We start from the raw sequence: 20,801 nt of genomic DNA, 5'->3' as shown, positions 1-20,801 counted from the left end.
CTTCTCATTAGCTGGTCAGGCTGTCTTTCAGCCTCTTAGCCAATCAAGGCACCCCCCCCTCCATACACACACACTTCCTCCCAGTATCATATGATCCTCCAATTTCTTCCTTCCTCATAGTTTTCCCCACCAATTTTCAAAGTTAAATGGAGCTGGGTGCAGTCTTTGTTCGATTTGACAGACATGAATTCAAAAACTTCAGATTCATTTGGCAGACAAATTTTTACGAAGTTCATATGTATGGCAATACAATTTTCATGAATTCACTTTGGTCTGGACAGTTACAGGAATCTTTCTTCTCATCATAACAGGCGCATCTCCTCAGGACTAAAACCTTTCCAATCCACCAGGAAGAATGTTTTAATATTTATGTCCCGAATACTTTTGACTTCATACACATTTTCACTGCTGACAGGAGAAGAAGCAGGAGCAGAACCTCTGGAATAGTGATTTAGCAGGAGCAGAACCGCTGGAATAATGATTGAAGACAACTGGCTTGAGGAGGGACACATACAGTCAGGTCAATAAATATTGGGACATCAACACAATTCTAACATTTTTGGCTTTATACACCACCAGAATGGATTTGAAATTAAACCAACAAGATTTAACTGCAGAATGTCAGCTTTAATTTGAGGGTATTTACATACAAATCAGGTGAACTATGCAGGAATTACAACAGTTTGCATATGTGCCTCCCACTTGTCAAGGGACCAAAAGTAATGGGAAAGAATAATAATCATAAATAAAACTTTCACTTTTTAATAATTGGTTGTAAATCCTTTGCCGTCAATTACAGCTTGAAGTCTGGAACGCATAGACATCACCAGATGCTGGGTTTCATCCCTGGTTATGCTCTGCCAGGCCTCTACTGCAACTGTCTTCAGTTCCTGCTTGTTCTTGGGGCATTTTCCCTTCAGTTTTGTCTTCAGCAAGTGAAATACATGCTCAATTGGAATCAGGTCAGGTGATTGACTTGGCCATTGCATAACATTCCACTTCTTTCCCTTAAAAAACTCTTTGGTTGCTTTTGCAGTATGCTTTGGGTCATTGTACATCTGCACTGTAATTCGCCGTCTTTTGTCAGTAGTCACATCATCAATAAATACAAGAGAACAAGTTCCATTGGCATCCATACATGCCCACGCCATGACACTACCACTACCATGCTTCACTGATGAGGTGGTATGCTTAGGATCATGAGCAGTTCCTTTCCTTCTCCATACTCTTCTCTTCCCATCACTCTGGTACACATTGATCTTGGTCTCATCTGTCCATAGGATGTTGTTCTAGAACTGTGAAGGCTTTTTTAGATGTCATTTGGCAAACTCTAATCTGGCCTTCCTGTTTTTGAGGCTCACCAATGGTTTACATCTTGTGGTGAACCTTCTGTATTCACTCTGGTGAAGTCTTCTCTTGATTGTTGACTTTGACACACATACACCTACCTCCTGGAGAGTGTTCTTGATCTGGCCAACTGTTGTGAAGGGTGTTTTCTTCACCAGGGAAAGAATTATTCGGTCATCCACCACAGTTGTTTCCCGTGGTCTTCTGGGTCTTTTGGTGCTACTGAGCTCACCGGTGTGTTCCTTTTTTTTAAGAATGTTCCAAACTGTTGTTTTGGCCACGCCTAATGTTTTTGCTTTTTCTCTGATGGGTTTGTTTTGTTTTTTCAGCCTAATGATGGCTTGCTTCACTGATAGTGACAGCTCTTTGGATCTCATCTTGAAAGTTGACAGCAACAGATTCCAAATGCAAATAGCACACTTGAAATCAACTCTGGACCTTTTATCTGCTGATTGTAATTGGGATAATGAGAGAATAACACACACCTGGCCATGGAACAGCTGAGAAGCCAATTGTCCCATTACTTTTTGTCCCTTAGTGGGAGGCACATATGCAAACTGTTGTAATTCCTACACTGTTCACCTGATTTGGATGTAAATACACTCAAAAATAGCTGACAGTCTGCAGTTAAAGCACATTTTGTTTGTTTCATTTCAAATTCATTATGGTGGTGAATAGAGCCAATGATGTTACAATTGTGTCGATGTCCCAATATTTATGGACCTGGCTGTATATAGGAGACAGGAAGACGTAGTTTATAATAGATTGGATTCAATTTTAACACCTTTAAAGGACCAATAAAGCAGGGGGCCAGCATGTATGAGGGTACCTTGAGTCCAATGTTTTTTTTAAGGAAAACCAGAACTTGTGTCCAGGAGAAAGAGTTAATGCCTTGCCTTTGTGATCAGCTATCCTCCTCACACAAGCAGAGGTTTGTAGAAGAGAGAATTTAGTTTATTTCCAGATGCTATGTGAAGTTATTGACAGAAGATGTTGAGATGTGGGTGTATGTGCTGCTATAAACATTTTCACTCAGTTTTTGGGCAAACATAAATGCTTGTATTTATTTTGAGCAAAAAAACAAAAAACATAACGTAATAAAAGCAAAATAAACAATCCGTTAGTTGTCCAAGTGTTAAGCTCAGACTCTGAACTGGAGTAGAACTCCAGGTTTATTACACAGGTGCCCTCAAGTACTAAAATCCCAGGATCATATAGTCTTAAAGGGGGCACACTTTAAATTTCCAAAACATAAATGTTACAGATAAACTATAATAACAATCTACTTCACTTGCATATCGTTAAAATAGCCAAGTTATACCAAAGAAACCTGTGATTATTCAGCTGCATGTTTCTCACACCCTCTAAGGCAGGCAGGGTGGTAATGCTGTGTGTTAGTGTGAATAATGCATTAATTTGTCTGTAGAAATACAGTAACAAAAAGATAGGATGGCTGGCCAGCAACAGCAGAGAGAGATATACAGTAAAGATACACACACAGACAAAATTATATCATATTCCCCCCACAATAGAGGAATCAGCTGCTGGAATTCCCAACTACTACCAGAGGAGGGATATGTAATTTGTGAGCATACACAAGGCAGGAAGGTGTTTTACCAATAGATTCACTGGCATGGTATTGTAAAAAAAAAAATGTGCCTATGGAAGCACCGCAACCTTCCTGATGTGCAGATGTCAATTGATGTACAGATGTAGTAGAGATGTAGTAGAGTTAACACGCATGCTTTATGAGACGTGTTATCTAAACTAAATACGTTAAGCAAACACCTTCAATTTCTTTTTAATGGCTTTTGTTTCAAGATAACACGATGAGTTAAGAAATTTGAGTTAAGAGTTTGCTACATCTGTATATAATTAATCAAAACTTGATTGAAGCTTCCACCTACTCAATGGTCTGCTGATAATATGAATACAAAAATTTCCAACTCAATGTATAGCAAATTATAGATAGCTCTCCAGATCTTGTAAGTTAACTGTGTTCCTCGATCTGACATAACGTAAAGGGGGAAACCATGCACCCAGAAAATATGCTTTAGGAACAAACTGGCCTGTTAACTTGCAGAAGGAAGACCAGGCAAAGGTACAAAATGTGCAGTTTTGGAAAACTGGTTGGCCACAACCCAAATTACAGGAAATCTTGAAGAAGCAGGCTAACAGTCTTATGGAGACCAGGGTGACCAGCTACTTTGGAGTGCTGACTCCAGGACAGGACCTGACTCCTCTTGGCTCTGGGACATGTGTACATTTTGCCAGACGGGATGCTCCTGAGCAAAACTGGAGCAGCTCAGATAATGTGAGCAGGATCAATGATACACTTGGGTTCCTCTAACCAATCAGAATGAATGAATGGGAAAGGATGTCAGTCTTGCTATTCTCAGTAGAGTGGAAGTACAGTGGAAGTGGGCAAACAGTTGTGACCATTGGGCTTGAGGAGGGTTAAGGCACTGGAAAGAGTGAAGGTAAGTCAAATTCTTATGGTCAGAGTAGATGACTACAGGATTACAAGTGCCTTCCAGAAGGCAATGCCACTCATCCAGGATCCTGGGAGTGGAAACTTATTAACATATAACACCACCAACAACCTTTCCAGGTGCATGCTGAATATGTGGTGCCATATCACCAAGGACTGGTACAGTAAGTTATAAGCTGAACCAGATTCCAGGATGGCCAGTTTAGTGAACCAAATGTTACCACACGACAGGAAACATTATTTTTGGAGATGAAGTATTCTTGCTTAGAGCCATCTTTCCAACCGACCTTAAGCACGGGAGTTTCCCACCTTGTAGGGACAGGTCCTGATATAATGCTCCTTGCCTCCACAGTACATACACAGATCGTTATTGCATCTGTGCTGGTGCTTCTTTTCTGACAGTTTGACACTGTCGACCTGTATGTTTTCCTCTGTTGTTGCTGGGAAAGAAGTTAGGAGCTTCTTAAATGATAGTTAATGTTAGTCTGGGAGTTCTCTTTTCACACACAGACTCCTTGAGAAATTTCCTGAAACAGAGATCCATGTGGGTGGCCATGGTGATTAAGCCGTCAAAAGTAAATGGTAGGTCTTCCCCTGCCAGTTCATCATCTCTGGCAGATCTTCCCAGAATGCAGCTACCAAGGCCTCATAATTCAAAGACAGTTCTGAGAAGAGTGTATAGAATTATATGGTATATTGACCCACAATAAGAATACCCTGACAGAGTCGCAGACATGAAGAAGTTGCTGAAACAATGTGATTAGGCTCATTGAAAGCTTGTAAAAGTTAGTCAGAAAATTATGAAGATTGTGTCAATGGGTCACTTGACTAACAGAGGGGAGTAGACCAGGGGAGTGCCCTCTGGAGAGGAGGGAAACCATCAAAGCAAATTTTGACTGGTCTAAAGGAAACTGATGAGCATGTAACACCAAGTTTATGGTACACTGGTTCAGAAAACCTCAGCATAACTTGGAGCCCCTTCATAGCATGAGGGAAGTAACATATGCAGACTGGAGATGCTGGAGCTCATGACTGGTGGAGGAGCTGATGCAAATGCTGCAACTTGAGGTGGCAGTACTAAATCAGTTGTGGTCAAGGCGTATACTGCAGGAGTTGTACCTGGCAACCACACTCATTGGCTAGTTCCTTGTAAATCAAAGGTAGACCCATCTTGGGTGGGCAAGTGGGCTTCATGGCCTAAGCAAGCTACTAAGGCAGTAAGTGTGGAACCAATGTGTAAGCCAATAGATTTGATTTGGCTAATCCTAAAGTCGTTATCCTGGTGGCCCTCTGGTTTTCACCCTTTAGTCTCTGTCCAGGGATCTTTTGGAGAGACATCATGCAGAATGATGGAGTACGTGAAATGAGGTAAATAGTCCGAGGTCAGGGCAGGCAGCAGAGTATGGATCCAGTAAACAGGCAAATGTCAGTACATGGGCAAACAAATACAGAGCACCCTCACAAGGAACTGGAAAGCTAGAGAACTTATTGCTCAGACACCCTTCCATAGGGGAAGGTGCCTACAGTAACTAATAAAGTAACATAGTTTATAAGGCTGAAAAAAGACATCTGTCCATCTAGTTCAGCCTGCTATTCCTCAAACCATGTGAGGTAGAAGCCAATTTTCCTCCCTTTAGGGGAAAAACATTCCTTCCCAACCTAGAGGCGACAGCCCATTAGCTGATGTGAATTAGGGTGCATGTGTGGTGGACTTTAAGACCCAAGCAGCATGCATGAAGAAGGAAGAGTCCTTGCCTGCAAGAAGCAGTCTGTGGAATGCTAGGACACAGAAGATATCAGCAGCTGGGCTTGTCACACTGAAGCAAATGAAGGCCGGCAGGTCTGGACTATCAGAGATGGAGAAGCAGGGTGAGTGAAGCAGCACCTGTGCCTGCCTTATGTAACACTAGATTTGGCCATAACTCTTTGTGAAATTTGTGATTCATTTTATCATATCTCACCATAAGCATAAACTTATGGCACCTTCATCTATTTGACTGGCCATCAATGTTATATCCTTGACATGTCTAATAAATTATAACATATATTATATAACATAAATTCATAATTCTGATGGGCTGAGATGTGTCCCAGGTCTCATAATATAACTGTGGATATGTTACTGTGTGGTGGTGCATGATACAATACTGCTCATCACTGAAATAAATCTTAATTTGCACACTGATCATACCAAGAGGCAATCACTTTTCAAAAATTGGAATGAACTCTGACATTACGGTTCACTTAATATGAATCTAATCTCAACCAATGCACACAATGGACCAATTAATATTCACTGAACTATAAACCCCTCCAGTGCTGACAACTGACAAGAAGCTATTAATACCTGTATCCACTAAGAAGAGAATATACTTTAATAATTCATCATGGCAAATCTGCTTCTCACCTATAAAATAATATAATCAATAAAGTACAATTCATTCAGAAAGTCTTCAGACTAGAGATGAGCAAATTGATTCTAAACTAATTAGACTTGAGAAAAAAAAGGTTTCCAAATAAATCCAAAGTTTTGGTGATTCATTTTAAATGAAATTCAGCATTACAAAATCTTGCAAGAAAATCATATGTTTCTCTATAAACAGCCAGCCAGCTTTTATTTGTAAAAATGTAGTTTCTTAAGTTCATAGACTTATTGCCAGCACCCCAATAGCATGCATTCAACTGCAAACGCTGAGCAATTGCACTTTTATTTTCTAAAAATCAGTTTAAATTTACAGTTTTTTATTGGACATTTCAGTGCATTACACTTGTGTTACTGAATGTGTTCTATATTACTGCAAGATAATGGGTAGTAACAAACCAATACTGCAATAAGCCATTGTTATTGAATGCATTTTATTTTTAATATGTTGTATTAATATCAGATAATGTTCATTTTTTTTACGGAAAAAAATGCTGTTATATCCAGGTTAGTGAACACATTCAATTACTGCAATATACAGTGTAGTACAGAGACATTTTACAGCAAAAACTGCCTTATTATACCCCTGTTAGTAAATACATTCTATTACTACAATCTACAGTGTTCTGTCTTCATACACGTTCACACAGTGTGCAGTCTGACATTCAGCATAAACCATTCCTGTCTTCTAAATAAGAGGGCAGTTCTTTGTAGTCTAACTTGTTTATTGGTCAACAGGTCATACATATGTGATCGATTGATTATATATGATTGATTGATTGATTGGTAAAACAGGATTGTTTGGTAAAGCAGATATGCTTTTACAAAGATGGTGGAGTTTGAGAAGGAGACATGCATAGAACAGCTCTGAACTGTGTCCTGGAGACTTTACTTTCCCAGAATGCTTTGCACTCCAACAATGCAGTAGTCTTTGTAACAGGAAAAACTAAGTGTATTACAACTTAACACCGCTAGATGGTGGTATAACCACACAAAACACTTCAGAAATACCAAGACTGAGGCAGATGCTACTAAGTCTTTCATTCTTAGCAACCCATTTTGGTCAATGATGGGATAAAGCTTCATCAATGTCTTTTACTATTCCTTGATCCATGATATCAAAGAACAGCTTGTCTTTTATGGATATTGCAACCCTATTGTCTTCTCTTGTCCTGTGGAAAACTGTGCACCCTAAGTGATCTTGCTCACCATCGCAGGCGTGGTCTTCACAAGAGGGATCCACAAAAGGACAAGGCACAGGAGCGCTGTGTGGCAATTCTTTTATCAGGAAACTTCTCTGACACAGCTGGAATAGGGAAGGATGTCCATTTTTAAGTGTGTTGGTGAGCATACTGTTGACTGAGGTCGGTTTGTGTGCTCCTCCTAGACAAACGTCTCCTATGAGGACCCATCCTAAGTCAAGTCTCTGGGCGTCTGGAGTATTTTGGAGACTGTTAATCTGTCCTATAGCCTTATGAACTCGTAGTATGTTGCTTCCAAGGAGTAAGACTATCGGGGCTTTTGGGTCCAGTTCTGGTATCAGGTGAGCTATACACCTCAGGTGGGGGTGGTATACCGCTACCTCTGGTGTAGGTATCGCAGACCGATTGTCAGGAATATGATTTCACTCCAGTATGGTTGGCAGGGAAATGCAGGTCTGACCATCCTTGGACTTTACCTTGTACCCAGTTTCTTTCCTCCTCGCCGTCTCAACAGTACCTGCACATGTCCTTAAGGAGTAGGGAGAACCGGGCCTACGAAGTTGAAGTTGTCAAAAGAGGGTGGATTTAGCTAAAGACCTGTTGCTTTGATCATCTAAGATTGCATATACCTTGATCGCCTTATCTCGGTGGCCAACCGTATAAACTCTGACAAGGCAGATTTTTTAGCAGGACTTCCCTCCTGCAATTCCTTTACGGATCTCTTTACAGTGATAAATTACTACTTGGGTATCTAGGTCAGTGTCTATCTGCTTTCCATCATGATCCTCTGCTTGGGATGATACCTGAGAGGGTGATCCAAGGTGTAAAGCCATGTTGTGTTCTGTGCTACCACATTCTGTGCATGTCACACTGACCTTACAGTTCCTGGCGAAGTGCCATGCTGTAGCACAGCACCTAAAGCAGATGTTGTTTTCTTTGAGGAATTATTTTCGGTCCTCTAAAGACATCTTACTGAAGGCTCTACATTTTAGTAGAGAATGTGGTTTCTTGTGCAGGGGGCATTGTTTGGTAAGATCTTTGGGTATGTACTCTCCACTGGTGATTTATAAGGTTTGACACCAGGGGTAGTGAGACATGAGAATTAAAAGTCAAAACTGGGATCATTTCTAATCCTTGCCTGTAGAGTAACAAAGTCTACAAACACCACAAAGGGGGGAAATGGTACATTATGAACCTGTTTATAATGGGAACCATGCGTGATCCACTTCTCCTGTAGATTATAAGGGAGTTTTTGGACAATCAGATTAACACCTCTGGTGGTGTCTAGGAATACTAGCCCCATCAGATCTCCTTCTGCCTGAGAAACCTGTACCTCTATCAACAAGTCACTGAGTTCCCTGAACTTCTGATACCCCCTACCCACTATTCTGGGAAAATTATCAATTCTCTTATATAAAGCATTTTCTATAGCTTCTATTGACCCACTTCAACACTTTGGCCGGGGGCTCGGTGGAGCTGATGTGTTTTATCCTAATGAGAAAGATTTCATAATAAGGATTTGGAGAAGGGGCAGAGGGATAGCAGAGCAGAGAGAGGCTGATGCTACTCCTAGGGGGTCATACCATGGGGGAGTAATAAAGCCCACCATAATGCCCCCCCCCAGTACTAATAATTCTCCTTATATTAGACAGTGCAAAAAATACCCCCTTGTAATGCCCCCAGTTGAGCTAATGTTCCCATAGTGCCACCATAATGTACCAGTATAAAATACCCCTATATAGTGCCCCCAGTAAATGCCCCCATAGTGCTCCTCTCCCCCCTTCCTCCTAGTGCCCCCATAATGTGCCAGTATAAAATACCCCTATATAGTGCCCCAGTAAATGCCCTCAGTGTCCCCCATAATTTGCAAGCATAAAATACACCTTCTTAGTGCCCCCGTAGATGACCCATAGTATTCCTCTCCCCCTTCCCCATAGTACTCACTATAATGTGTCCCAGTATAAAATGCTACTGTACAGAGCACTCCATATAACATACCCTTCTTTGTAGCCTCAGTAGATGCCCCTATAGTGCCCACCAATAATGTGCCTGCAAGCAGTGCCACCTAAAAATGTGCCAGTAATAAGTGCCCCCATAGATTCCCCCCAATAATGTGCCAGTAATATGTGCCCCATAGATTCCCCTCAATCATGTGCCAGTAAGAAGTGTCCCCATAGTGCAACCTTATAATATGGCAGTAAAAAGTGTCCCCAATGATGCCCCACGGCCTCAATGTAACATTTATCCCCCTCCATGTCACATTTTACCCCCTCAATGAAATTTCCCCCCCTCCAGCTCCATCCATGTCACATTTCTCCTTCTCCATGTTACGCCATCATCCCCTCCTTTTTACATCACTCCCTTCGCGTCACCTTATTTCCCCCCCCCCCCCCCCATGGCAGCACACTTCTCACCCTCCATCCCCCGAATGGCACATTTCTCCCCCTCCATGGGCCAGTGGCAGCAGCACATCTCTCCTCCCCCTCCAGCCCCCCCATGGCACATTTCTCCAGCACATGCACATCTCTCATTGTAACCCCCCTCCTCAATAGCACATTTCTCCAGCACATGCACATCTCTCATTATAACCACCCCACCCTCCCCAATAGCACATTTCTCCAGCACATGCATATCTCTCATTCTAACCACCCCTACCCTCCCCAATAGCACATTTCTCCAGCACATGCATATCTCTCATTCTAACCACCCCTACCCTCCCCAATAGCACATTTCTCCAGCACATGCACATCTCTCATTCTACCCCCTCCCCCCCCCCCCAATAACTCATTTCTCCAGGCTAGCACATCTCCCACTGGGACAGATGAGATTTTGTTATTTGTATCTTGGCTGTGTGTGGGCAGAAGTTGAACCACGGCAGCCACGGTGTGAGGGAGGGCCCCCTGGCAGTGGCTGGCTGGCGCTCGCTCCTTCTTCTCTGGGGGCGGAGCTGGCAACGTCACAGACTCGAAGACGTGCCTGTGCAGCAGCACACTCCTTCTTAAAGAGGCAGCAAAGAGGGGCTCAGAGCGCCCGCGGGCCCCGCTGCAGCGTGGCTCGCCTGACTCAGTCTCTTTCCGTTAGTCCGTCTGCTTAGCACTGTTAGCCGCCCACCACGGCACCACCGCCATGAAAATATAGTTAGTTGTGGGCTGGCGCCGGTGTCAGGTGGTGGACTAATGACTCGGGGGCCTGGGCGCAATTGCCCCCCTTGCCTATATGGAAGTGCCGGCTCTGTACACTTGGCATGGAATCTATCAGAGAAACCATTCACTTCTATTGTTGTACAAGAATAGAAAATACATGCCCGGGGCACCCACTTATAGTCAACTGGGAATGTGTAGCATTAAGAGGTCATCACACCTTCTTTCATGCGCTGCCCTAAACCTCAGCATGACAGACTGTAGTATGCAATGCATCAGCTTTAATGTTTGCAAAACCTTCTGTCACCCGAAGAAAACATTAAAGCATCAAAAGATGGTTCATGAAAATACCAATAGGCAAACATAATTTAAGCCAGTATGCATTAAAGAGAAGACTTTGTGGTAATATTGGAAAATGACCCATTGTTTGATTAAGATTTTATGTTAAACATATATTTTAAGAGTTTAAATGATGTTATTTTTAACTTTCCATGTCACTATCTTTCTTTACATTTGCACTGTAGGTTTATTACATTTTTGATATGTTATAGGGACATATCAAATGTTTAGATTGGTGGGGGTCTGAGGCTAAGACCCTCACCAATTTCTAGAACGAGGGGAGAGAGGCGCTTGCTTAGCACATTCTCTTTCCTCATTGAAGGACAGTAAGTGAGACAGACTCAATAGTAAGTCTATGGGCCCGTCTCCTGCAGTGAGAGAGAGAGAGAGCACGCTAAATGAGCACCTCTCTCCCCTCTTTCTAGAGATCAGTGAGGGTCTGAGAGCTCAGACCCCCTATAATAATAAAAGTACAGTGCCACTTTAAAAAAAAATATCCCTAGTATCCTGCAGTTTTTCAGCTGGCCACTAAGTCTAATAATATGTTGAGACTACCTGTTTTGCACAAAATCACTTTTCAGCAGTCATCCCAGTATCATTACAGGCAGGATTAAAATTACAGGTAAAACCTATGTACTACATAAATAACACAGGATTCGCTATTCAAACTTTGTGATGATCACAGCACACCTCCTCCCCCTCGCTCCATAATGACTTGTGCACAAGTCATAGAGCTTGACTAGAAAATTCCTCCATAGAACTTAATGCGTTTATAGACAATAAAAAGAGAGGGCGCTCATAGGGTGAGTATGTAAATTACTATTTTCCCGTTTCTTGCGGGAGGTAATATGCTCACCTGTCAGAGTTGCACCAAATTGGGTGCAACTACAATGAAGGCTGAATACTCGTGAGGATTGGTTGGTGCCGCCGGATTTGTCCAAACACCCTTCAGTCGGAGCCAAACCGCCGATTGGGTGAGTGTGAGAGCTGTGGGTTTGGTGGACCAAGAAAGTCCAAGAAGAGCGGACAAAGTGAAGGGTGCAGATCCACAACCAATGGTAAGAAACAATTCGGTTTAATCAAGGACAATGCGTTTCGGGGTGCATGACCCCTTTATCAAGTCTGGTGGATCACAGTGGAAGCCGCTAGTTTCCCAGCACGTGAGGCGTCTGGTACGCTGTGTGGATCTGCGCCCTGCACTTTGTCCGCTCTTCTTGGACTTTCTTGGTCCACCAAACCCACAGCTCTCATAGAACTTAATGCGTCAGGTACTCAGCTCCTGTTCATTGTAGCTGCTAGAAATTAAATCTCTGAATGCTGCTGTTAAGAACATTTCCACGATCATGAACAGAAAAAAGATTCTCCAGAAAATAAAAACTGATGAGAAAATAGGAACATGTTTTACTATCTGGTTTTGATAACTACCAAAATGTAGGTGATACATTTCCTGTAGTATAGACAAAGTATCAAATAAATGATACAGATGGAATGAATGCTGCTGGGACTAAATTATTTTTACAGTTCACAATAAAGAAACCTGTCTTCCTCTATTGGGTATTTATATTGTAATGTGAATGTACCGCTTCTGAGAAATAGAATTGTTGTATTCTAAAACATGCTGAAAGAGAAGAGAAAATTCACAACTTGTTTTTAGTACATATCTGGCATACTTGCAGGAAAAATCTCTTGATGTATTTCTGGAGCTTAATAATATTACAGGCTATAGCTACTAGAGAGGGGTCGTTGATCCAGGGAGTTATTCTGATTGCCTGATTGGAGTCGGGAAGGAATTTTTTATTCTCCTAAATGGGGAAAATTGGCTTCTACCTCACAGGGTTTTTTTTGTTTTTTTTTGCCTTCCTCTGGATCAACTTGCAGGATAACAGGCCGAACTGGATGGACAAATGTCTTTTTTCGGCCTTATGTACTATGTTACTATGTTACATATATGCTGACATGAGCATAGACTTTAAAGGGAACCTGTCATGTGGATATTTGATTATAATCTAACTAATTATATACAATCATTAACTACTAAAAAGTGCCTTAGATGTATTCACTTACTGGTGTGACAGATGGTTACCTCATAATATACACACAAAGATGCCACATGCCACATGCTAATGAGCTGATTTGAGTCCAGCGTCATGTCATTGAGTCCAGCGTATATTTAATTCAGAGCTATAGCCACTCCCCTGCCCAATTGCTGCTGATTCATATGGAAAATAACTGTCATTCAGCAGCAAGTGGGCGGGGAGAGTCAGGAGCTCATAAATATTCAGGACTTATTATGAGCTGGAGCTTTTCAATACAAGAGGTTGGCAGATTGACTGGGTCAATTAAAGAAAGTGACCCAGCATTTCGCTAAGAGAATCAGTCACTTATTTATGTTGCCCTTAGTTAGAACACCATAAAACTGGTGAGAGGTTCCCTTTAAAGGGTCTGCAGACCAGGATATGCTATAAATGTCAGATTGGAGAGGGTCCCACCTTTAGGGTCTGCATGCATCTGTAAAACGGGACTCCCAAAGTGAACAAAAAACAACTATGCACGCACAGCCACTCTCTATTCATTTCTATTGGAGTTCCAAAAACACCCAGTGTTCTCAGTAATTGTAGCATTCCCTGTGTAAGTGTGTATACATAGATAGCTGTCAGTCACTGATAGCTGTACACAGGGAATTGTTATTAATTGATAGAATTCTTTGTAAACTGTAAGGCCTTTTTCACATGAGCGTGTCCGGATGCATTGTGGCAAACCCACGCGAGTAGGTACCCAATTGCAGTCAGTTTTGACTGCGATTGCGTTCCGTTGTTCAGTTTTTATTGCGCGAGTGCAATGCATTTTGCACGTGCGTGATAAAAAACTGACTGTGGTACCTAGACCCGAACTTCTTCACAGAAGTTCAGGTTTGGGTTCAAGGTTGTGTAGATTGTATTATTTTCCCTTATAACATGGTTATAAGGGAAAATAATAGCATTCTGAATACAGAATGTTAAGTAAAATAGGGCTGGAGGGGTTAAAAAAATAATAATAATAATTTAACTCACCTTAATCCATTTGTTCGCGCAGCCGGCATCTCTTCTGCCTTCTTTGAGGAATAAGACCTTTGATGACGTCATGGTGATGGAGCATGTGATGGACCATATGATAAGTAAGCGTAGTGATGTCATCAAAGGTCCTTTTCCTCACAGATGAAGACAGAAGAGATGCCGGCTGTGCGAACAAGTGGATTAAGGTGAGTTAAATTTTTTTAAATTTTTTTTAACCCCTCCAGCCCTATTTTACTTAGCATTCTGTATTCAGAATGCTATTATTTTCCCTTATAACCATGTTATAAGGGAAAATAATAATGATCGTGTCCCCATCTCAATCGTCTCCTAGCAACCGTGCGTGAAAATCGCACCGCATCTGCACTTGCTTGCGGATGCTTGTGATTTTCATGCAGCCCCATTCACTTCTATGGGGCCTGCATTGCGTGAAAAAAACGCACAAAATAGAGCTTGCTGCGATTTTCACGCAACGTACAAGTGATGCGTGAAAAATCACCGCTCATGTGCACAGCCCCATAGAAATGAATGGGTCCTGATTCAATTCACTGCGGGTACAATGCGTTCAACTCACACATTGCACCCGCACGGAAAACTCGCACGTTTGAAAGGGGCCTAAGTGTGCATGCATATATCGCTGTCATTCACTGATACCTGTACACAGGGGAGGTGTTATCAGTGACTGATAACATTCTCTGTATAAGTGTGCACACATAGATAGCTGTCAATCACTGATAGCTGTTCACAGGGAGATGTTTTCAGTGATAGATAGCATTCTCTGTGTAAGTGTGTATATATAGATAGCTGTCATTCACTGATACCTGTACACAGGCGAGGTGTTATCAGTGACTGATAACATTCTCTGTATAAGTGTGTATACAAAGATAGCTGTCAATCACTGATAGATGTTCACAGGGAGATGTTTTCAGTGATAGATAGCATTCTCTGTGTAAGTGTGTATATATAGATAGCTGTCATTCACTGATACCTGTACACAGGCGAGGTGTTATCAGTGACTGATAACATTCTCTGTATAAGTGTGTATACATATATAGCTGCCAGTCACTGATAACTGTACACAGGGGAGGTGTTGTCAGTGATTGATAGCATTCTCTGTGTAAATGTGTATACATAGATAGCTTCCAGTCACTGATAACTGTACACAGGGGAGGTGTTATCAGTGATTGATAGCATTCTCTGTGTAAATGTGTATACATAGATAGCTATCAGTCACTGATAACTGTACACAGGGGAGGTGTTATCAGTGATTGATAGCATTCTCTGTGTAAGTGTGTATATATAGATAGCTGTCATTCACTGATACCTGTACACAGGGGAAGTGTTATCAGTAGTGTGGAGCCAATTGAAGTATCTGAAGTGGACTTTGATCCGAATTTCTGGAAAAATCAGATTTGCCATGCAACGGAATTTCCTTGCACTACATGGTAACAAATCAATGGACCAGCGGTGAAAATGAACATGTCACCTCGTGATCTTGCTGGCCTCTAACAATGACATCATTAGTGATGATATCACCACGTGGCCAGAATGATCCCGTGGAGATGTCATCACACTTGCCACAGGTCCTTTGGCAGGTTTTCTTCAATCAAGACAGGAGTGGACAGTTTCTCGGGGTATACTGTACTACGATGTGAGTTCTGAGAATAGCTGAGTCCTGTACTTGGCTACATCTGAATTAATATGCATTATGTATGTTCAACTGTTGTGGAGTATGGGGGGTCCTATTTTTATGATCAGTGGGGGTCCCTGGGGTAGGACTCCTACCTATCTAAAAGTTATGCTCTATCCTGTGGATAGGGGATAACATAATTCAACTGGAATATACCCTTTTCTGAGTTCAGTTGTACATGAGCGTGGTCTTATCAGTCACTGACAGCTATCTCTATATGCACACTTACACAGAAAATACTATGATTCACTGATAACACCTACCCCATGTACAGTTATCATTGACTGGCAGCTATCTCTGTATACACACTTACACAGAGAATGCTATCAATCACTGATCACACTTCCCTTGTGTATAGGTATCAGCGGCTGACAGCTCTCTCTGTATACACACTTACACAGAGAATACTATCAATCACTGATATCACCTCCCCTGTGTACATGTATCAGTGACTGACAGCTATCTCTGTATACACAGTTACACATACAATGCTATTATTCACTGATAACACCTCTTTTGTGTACAGCTATCAGTGACTGACAGCTATCTATACACACTTACACAGAGAATGTTATCAATTACTGAGAACAACTCCCCTGTTTACAGCTATCATTGACTGACCGCTTTCCTTGTATACACACTTACACAGAGAATGTTATCAATCTCTTATAATAACCTAAAGGGCCATATTGCTCTCTAAAAAAGCATATATTTAAATGTGTAAAATTGACAGTTTTATGGAATATTTCCCCACAAACCTATATAAAGTATTAATCTGCCTAGCTCCTGCTTGGTATTAAGCGGCCTGCAGATTGCACAGCATTTTGCGGTTGTATTCAAAACATAAAGTATGCATTTTCAATGGGAGTCAATAGAAGACTGGATAGCTCTGAGCTTACATTCAGTACGGTCATTTAAAATGACTATTGTTAAGCTTCATGGTCGTGTGCTGAAACTGCTGTATGTGCTTTTGTACTCGACAATAACCTCAGGCATGAATTCAATTGTTAGATGTCCCGTACAAGCTCTTTGAAATAAGAAATAATCATGTAGCAGGAATCAATGGACACTACATTAAACTGTCAATTTTTTCATTTTTTCGCGATCACATATTGCCTTTGGTGATCCTAGAGAATACAAGGTCACACACAGCATATGTTGCTGCCAGGACTGTAATGTTAGAAAAATGCTCCCACTGGAATTACTAATAGCAGAAAGAATAAACAGGATAGGGTTAAACATTTTTGTTAAAAATCATATTTTTCATTGGCTACTGCTATTAAAAGGGTTTTCTGAGATTTTTATACTGATGACCTATCCTCAGGATCAGTATCTGATTGGTGGGAGTCTGGCACCCGGGACCCCCACCCATCAGCTGTTCGAGAAAGCATTGGCGCTCCTGTGAGCGTTGCAACCTTCGCACAGCTTACCAAGCACAGCACCATACATTATATAGTGGCTGTTCTTGGTATTGCGTCCATTCACTTCAGGTCAATTCAAACAGTAGAACAATTTAACAAACCTATTGCTTAGACAAAGTAATAGGGGAGGGGTCTTTAACCCCTTGAGCCCCAGAGAATTTTTGGTATTTGAATATTTGTTTTTCACTCCCTGCGTTTCTGGAGCCATAACTTTTTTATTTTTCCATTGACATAAACATATGAGGGCTTTTTTTTTTGTCAGACAAGTTGTACTTTCTAACAGCACCATTTAATATTACATATAATGTAGAGAGAAGCTGGAATTGGAAAAAAAAAAGACATTCCACTACAGTTTTATATATATTTTTTTTATTACGTTCCCTATATTGGTAAAACTGATCTGTTACCTTCATTCTCCGGGTCAGTAAGTTTATAAAAATACCACAATTATATCGTTTTTCTGTGTTTTAATACTTAAAAAGAATAAAAGATTTTTTCTTTTCCTTTTCCATTGCCATAATCTGACCAAAGGGCGAATCTGCCATTTTTACTTTTTTTTTCTATTACACTATTTGTCGTAGGGGATGCATTTTTTATATTGAAATAGTATGGGCATTTTTGGAAATGGTGATGCCTATTATGTATATTTTTTTATTTTTTTGACTGTTTATTTTTATTTTAACTTTGGGGAAAGGAGGGTGATTTGAATTTTAATATTTAAAAAAACTTTTATTTTACTCTTTTAAATGTTTTTAAGTCACTCTAGGTAACTTAAATCCATTACTTAAAACATAATTCAGTATATTGCAATGCAGTGCTGCCACTTACAGACCTGTATTGGAATATACATGTACCTGTGACAGAGCCTCCAGCAGGCTTGGCCTACCATTACCAGGTAACAGCTTCCCCAATCTCAGCTAGGGGAAGCTTTTATCAGTGTGGAAGCCTAACGCACTCACGTTTTCACCACTCAGATGCCATGGTCATATTTGCCCATGGCATCTGAGGGGTTAAATGTCTGTGATTGCCGTTATTGCTGATTGCAGACATTAGCCCTAGGTCTCTGCTGTTTTGACTAGCAGAAATCCGGTGGCAATGCTGCCCGCTTGCTCGCAGGCACCATATTTAAGTAGATGACATCCACCGTACATGTATTGTGATGATTTTCTATTCATTAAACAGCCATTGAGTTCATTACTGAAAAAGTTATGGACTGTTTAGGTGCTGAACTAGGTGAAGTCGGGAAACAGAGTCAGGAATCACAGATAGCAGAGCCGTCTTTGAAACATGGTATCCAGTCAGTCCTGATAACATAGGGCGGAGAGCATGATTACTATTTGTACCATGTTAAATGCCTCTATTTCTGGCTTAACAGTGTAATTACATATTGTTCTAAATTTCCCTCACTTCAGTATACAATATCCAAATGTGTCCAAACCTTTTAATCATCAAATAGAGAAATAATAGTGTTGGAAGAAAGGGAAACCACTGGACACAGCTTCAGCAAATAGCATTTATTATGTAGATAAAGTTAATACAAGGCACTTACTAATGTATTGTGATTGTCCATATTGATTCTCTTGCTGGCTGGATTCCTTTTTCCATCACATAATACACTTCTCATTTCCATGGTTACGACCACCCTGCAATCCATCAGTAGTGGTTGTGCTTTCACAATATAGGAAAAAAGCACTAGTCCAGGCATGCTCAACCTACGGCCCTCCAGCTGTCGCAAATCTACAACTCGCAACATTCCCTGACAGCCTACAGCTATCATCCTACAGAAGGGCATTGTGGGAGTTGTAGTTTTACAACAGCTGGAGGGCCGCAGGTTGAGCATCCCTGCACTAGTCTATGTGCGCTCCCACGGTCCTGGCCACCAGAGAGACCTACGCTTTTTCCTATAGTGCGCAAGCATGACCACCACTGATGGATTACAGTTTGGTAATATAATTTTTATCTTCATATCCACTTGCATTCTGATGCTGTGTTCCTACAAACCAGTAGTAAATGCATTGAGAGGACTCTCAAGCTCACGCACGTAATGGAGAGGACTCAAAGAAAAGTCCTCTCAATAAATGTTACTGCTGGTTTGTGGGGGCGCAGTATCAGAATGCAGGTGACCGTTAAGATAAAAATTCTGACTCAAAGTCACTTAAACTATACACCACTTACTCTACTTTGAGGGGTTTTCGGAGCTGACAGATTCCCTTTAAGCTCTTTTTCAAAGGTTCGGCCATCTTGTAATATTGGGCATAACTTTTCATATTATCTCATGTTACTGAAAGGCTTCAAAAATGGATTTTGTAGTCAAGGTTTAACTCAAGTAAACTGATGGCATTTACCAATATTAAAGGGTAACTAAACCTTTACATAAAGTTTTAATATGTTGTCCCTAATGCCCTAATAAAACTATATCTGATATACTTTATTTATTCATTTTCGATTTATACCACACTTTTGCCTGTGCTCCTGCATGTACTCACAGCGCTGCTGCGGCCCCATTGATAAAAGAGTTTTAAGCGCACCAGGGAATGGGGCACTTTACAGTAGGTAGGAAAAAGTGTAGTAAAAATAGAAAATTAATAAATAAAATATATTAGAGATAGTTTTATTAGGGATAAAATATTAAAACTTTAAAGTTTTAGTTACTCTTTAAATATAATGTTTCATCAATGGTAACAGAAAATAGATTATTTTAATCATCTAATTTATCACAGACATGCAAGAACTAAATGTCTGAAAATGTTATCATATGGATTCATGTCCTCTACAGAACAATGAAATATCCAGTTTATCTGCAAATCCCCCTCAGCGCTATGCAGTTAATTATGAGCAGGTGGTTTATGTCAGATCATTTAATCTTACAGATGAGTAGCAAATATTAATCTATTGTGAAGTACAATAAACTTGATGGTCTACAATTAAAAAACTTAATTCATTAACAGAGTAGGGAATAATGGACTGTAATTTAATAATATCCCATACTGTAAGAGTCTCTTTAATTTATAGCATTGAAAGGGTCCTGTACAGTTAGAATATTGCAGTTACATAAATTGTGGATCTGTAGGCTGTATTGGTCTTCAATCACAGTACAAAGAACATGGAAATACCAATAACAACGACAATAAATTATTTTCAGTACCTGCCCTAAGACATAAAATAGTCCAGCAACTGTCTATTACATGGGTAAATTGTACTGGACTTCAGGAGTTATCACTGGAATCACTGAGCGTGAAAGAGATGTGACTCAACTACTAACTCACTAATCCCAGTCTAGAACAGCAACGTAGGAGAACAATAGTAATACAATGTCTATCAAAACTGTTTCCAGCACCAGTGGAAGGATTCTTAAAATGTCGTATTGCTTGTAATATCATTAAGGCTACTTTCACACTAGCGTTCGGGCGGATCCGTTCTGAACGGATCCGCTCATAATAATGCAGACGGAGGCTCCGTTCAGAACGGATCCGTCTGCATTATTTTTAGCATAGAACAGCTAAGTGTGAAAATAGCCTAGTACGGATCCGTCCAGACTTTCAATGTAAAGTCAATGGGGGACGGATCCGCTTGAAGATTGAGCCACATTGTGGCATCTTCAAACGGATCCGTCCCCATTGACTTACATTGAAAGTCTGGACGGATCCGCACGGATCCGCACGCCTCCGCACGGCCAGGCGGACACCCGAACGCTGCAAG

At 41.0% G+C, this 20,801-nt stretch overlaps 1 protein-coding gene across 1 annotated transcript in view; it reads right to left on the bottom strand.

Moving 5' to 3' along the window:
- The window catches only part of MARCHF1 (membrane associated ring-CH-type finger 1), a 426,345-nt gene that overhangs the window by 70,861 nt on the left and 334,683 nt on the right, over positions 1–20,801 (bottom strand). The window lies entirely within an intron of this gene.

This window comes from Bufo gargarizans, chromosome 1, assembly GCF_014858855.1.
Source record: "Bufo gargarizans isolate SCDJY-AF-19 chromosome 1, ASM1485885v1, whole genome shotgun sequence".
NCBI classification, from domain to species: Eukaryota; Metazoa; Chordata; class Amphibia; order Anura; family Bufonidae; genus Bufo; species Bufo gargarizans.
Note: the sequence above shows the minus strand (reverse complement) of the source record. Positions and strands in the feature narration are given on the sequence as shown.